We start from the raw sequence: 4,123 nt of genomic DNA, 5'->3' as shown, positions 1-4,123 counted from the left end.
TTGAAAGTAAACTGTAGCGTTTGACTTATCAGTATAAAACCTTGTTAAGATGATCACGCTAAGACCCACTGTCTGATAAGAGAGCTGGAAATTAGCTGCTGAACCAACCCATCTGAACCCCAGACTGCTAATGTAAGCAACAACATAGCCACCATCAGAGTTGAGCTGACAAATTTAAAACCGTGATGTTTCTGTTGTAGGAAACACCACTGCTCTCCAGACACAGTTCTCCTGCTGCAATTGGGCTCTTTTATTCTCTTGGTGAAGGTCATATTTACAGGATGTTGTTAGAGATTACCCTGGCCAATTTGCCCATTCTCCAGATTATCAAAGGCTTTCTTCACAAATGGAGACACATTTTCGGACACAATGTTACCATTTCAGTCTTATCAGATGACACTAGCTGCATCATTGTGAGTAAAGGCCTTAGGATCCCTGAACTTGCCTACAATTTTTCCAGCATTTCAGGGCATTTCACATTCTGAATATGCTTCACCTTTTATTTAAAATTAGTGGGAAATAGTCAAAGTCTTCCATGAATATTTTATATTTCCTAATATCTGCAGAAATTTGGTATTCTTGCAGTTGGAAAATTTTTAATTCCACCACCCTCACCTCCTTCTAGTCCACATAATTTAGATTGCAATTTGGTTACTGAATACGAGAACCACAACCAAGGGGATATTACCACTTAGATACTTACTTTGTGAAGGTTAGAAAGGGCACAACTTATTTGGTGTGTATAAACCTACATTAAATGTTTGCAAAGGCACTGTCTCTTCTGGACAAAGCTCTGATTCTAAGAAGTATATTAATAATAAGTCAGTATAGTTATTGGTATGGGGAAGAGATTCAGCTGTTTTGTGGTGGGTGGGTGATGAAGAGACAGGAACAAATCCAGCAAATGTGAATGGATTGCTTTATGCCTCTGCAGGCATGAATTAAGAAGTAAATATTACTTTGTCTCCTGTACCTAACTCCACTTACTGTCTTGATTGACTTGTCCTTGGGCTATGAAAGATCTAGTTTGCGGTGAAGACCATAACGAAATAGTTTGAAAACCATGAGAGTTTTCTTGTTTCAGGAAAGTAGATATTGCTTAAAGTCAACATGTGTTTTTCATTCACTTAATACAAAAATGCATCCTGTGACATGTGTTGTGCTTACTGTGCTGGTATCCAAGTTAAACAAGGAAAGGGGGATAGACTGAAAACATCTGGAGGAGGTGGTTTCTGTGCTGAGACAGGGAAAGTCTAAGTAGATAAAAGGAGGACACCCAAAATCCATGGATGAGCTGGAGTAAAAGTGGTGAGGTTGCAGCTAACATAGTTGACAATCGTTTGCCTGGATATATTTCCAGATACAGTGAAACATAAAGATATACCAAGGTAGTGAGATGCCAGATTTATAAAGAAATGACTAAACCAAGATGAGTTTGTGTGCTTAGAGTTGGAAAGGCATTAAATGCCACCCTGAGGACGTAAGCTTGTCTTTGGCTTGAATATAAAAGCAACATAAAGTATTGACTTGAAAATATAATGTAGACTCTTGAGGGCAGGAAATGAAAGCACCAAATTTAATGCTTTGAAAACAGCACAAAGAATACCATAGATAAAATTACTTCTTAAATTCTACCACATGCTGAATGTGCCATCTGAGACTACATCATGTGACCTTTATGATTCCAGGGATGACATAATAGAGACCATGATCCCTGGGCCGGTTCCTGCATTTATCTCCTGTTCCAGCCTATCCTATAAACCCTTTTAATACTTTCCAGGATGAACAAGAAACCACTTAGTAATTTTCCCTCTCTCCATGTTTTAGTCTTTTTCCAAATTCTTCCATTTTCTCTTCCTCCTTACAAGAAAGTATTTAAATTTACTCCCATATTTTTCCATCAAATGATCATATCAATCAAATACCTCTTTTTAACTTAAATGTTAATTTAGTCTCCCATTTAATCTTAACCTAATTTAAAAAAATAAGGTTAATACAGGTACACATCTATGCTTCTTGTTCAAATAAGAAAATTGCAGATATCTGTCAACATTTGCCAACATCAATTTTAATCTTTGTTATCTTGCATAAACTGGTAGTCCTCTGGTAGATCCTTTGTAATTAGGATGACGTTCATAAAGTGAAGTTGGCTGATGAGTTGGCCTTGAAAGAGAGGTAGCTGATGTATAAGCTGTCATTGTCACTGGAAACCGTGCATTGCTCCCTGGTTGAAGTTTAGAAAAACGACCTTCTTTGGCAGATATGTTGTGATATCCATTTGGAAAAGCAGAAGGCTCCACCATCAGTCCAAAATAATTACTCTGCATTGGAGACAAGATGGTGTTCTGAGAAGTAGAATTTTTGGTTTTAATGAACTTCATAATAAGGTCATTTGCTTCAGTGTATCTGCTTTGAGTGTGCCAGTGGACAATGTTCAACTGATTTAAAATAGCATGCTGATCTACTGCAATTTGTTCTGGTGGTCTGATGGACCAGAAAAATCACCGCTGATCAAGGTAGTTTTATCACCAATTATGTGGCTAGTAGAGGGCTTTCTAATTAGAGGCATTTTTAATTTTGCAAAAGGTAAAAATGCACTTTCTCCACTAGTGTCAGCCACAAAACCAGAATTATGAGTATCCACATTACCCCCTGCAATAAAGTGCTTCTTATTGAAATCTTAAGACAATGAAGATACCAGAGAGGCATTTTTAATCCCAACTCTTCTTTTTATTCTGATTAAAACCTGGGGAAAGACTCGTTTAAAATTTGAATTATGTTAGATCTGCAGCTACAATCAAAGTGAAAAAATTTAGTAATATTTTAAACCAAAATACAAGACTACAATAAGCCTAACGTATAAAACATCAGATTTCACATTTACAATGCACAGATAATATCATGAAAATATGAACATTGCTATTTTTTAAATTTCCTTATTTGTAAAATACACATATAAGTAGTATAGTCATCAAATTAAAGAAGTTAGCATTTGCAGTAACTGTGAATGCCACTTTTCACAAGCAGATTTAATACCTTTATATAGATTTCTGATAAGATTCATAGTTGCAAGCAAAGTTTCTCTGAATCTTGAATACATATGGCACTGTCCTCATTTTTAGAAAAAATAAAGAATTTAAGACTTGGTAATTTTATACAGTTTTCAAAATCTAGCTTTAAATATATATTACCATAGACTGATGTACAACATAAATTTTCATATATAAGTTACCAAGTGGTTACTAAAATTTCTGAATACCTTGCTTAAAACAGAGGCTTCTTTTCCTTGTGCCAGAAAGTCAGCTAGACAAGCAGATCTTTGAAAATTCTGCCTCACTTTACTAAACCCATAAAGGTTAAGCTGTCTAACTAAACTTTTCATACTTCCAGTTTAAATATTCTGAAAGGGGCCTTTCTTTCCAAAACTACCTTCTTAAAGACATCTTCATCAATCACTATGGAAGATCCATTATCATCCCACCAGATGGATTGATATTGGTCACTCCTAGCCATTTTCCAGAGTTTTCTTGGAAATCTCAGAGAACGAAAATCATTATCTTCATCTGGTTCTGAGACACAATGTGTGTAACATGGTCTTTTTATCAAAGATTCTTCAGACAAAGTCTGAAAAGCATTTTCTTCAATCATAGACCTTAAGTCCAAGTCCCCAGAGAATGTTTGATCACACAATAGAGATCTACCAGAGTTACCTGAAACAGTTGGTCCATCTTTATGAGACACATCTTGAATTTCTGAAGAAACATGTGTCATCTCAAATAACTTTTTCTACAGCTACTTTTATAATCTGCATGATTTTGAGCACTGCAGGTTCAAATGCTGATTTGGCAAGCCTGCACAGATAAACTGCTAGGCAATCACAATGGTTCTCAACCTGAGTAGCTGTGTCATCACAATACGACTGGTATCCCAGCAACCCAAGTGTAAAATTCCACCAGTGTTTACTTCTCATTCATCCAGTTAAAATGAAACATAAAGGTTGCTTATTTTTATAGTGTGATCTGCAAATATTATCCCCACGAAATCTTTTTAAATAATATAATTTTGGGGTCTATGAAATAAAACCAATCTCCATACTTTTGTACACAAATTTATACTAGATTGG

General features: G+C 35.7%; 1 long non-coding RNA gene across 1 annotated transcript; it reads right to left on the bottom strand.

Annotated features, from left to right (window-relative positions):
- Positions 1–2,102: 2,102 nt before the first annotated feature.
- Positions 2,103–3,905, bottom strand: LOC140693716 (uncharacterized). Its single transcript, XR_012069415.1, has 2 exons — positions 3,711–3,905; positions 2,103–2,321 (listed from the first exon to the last, which is right to left on the bottom strand). It is a non-coding gene; the product is annotated as an uncharacterized lncRNA (long non-coding RNA).
- Between the last annotated feature and the right edge of the window lie 218 nt (positions 3,906–4,123).

The sequence above is a fragment of the Vicugna pacos genome, unplaced genomic scaffold, assembly GCF_048564905.1.
Source record: "Vicugna pacos unplaced genomic scaffold, VicPac4 scaffold_20, whole genome shotgun sequence".
Taxonomy (NCBI): domain Eukaryota; kingdom Metazoa; phylum Chordata; class Mammalia; order Artiodactyla; family Camelidae; genus Vicugna; species Vicugna pacos.
The sequence above is the reverse complement of the archived record's forward strand: the minus strand, read 5'-3'. Positions and strand labels throughout refer to the sequence as shown.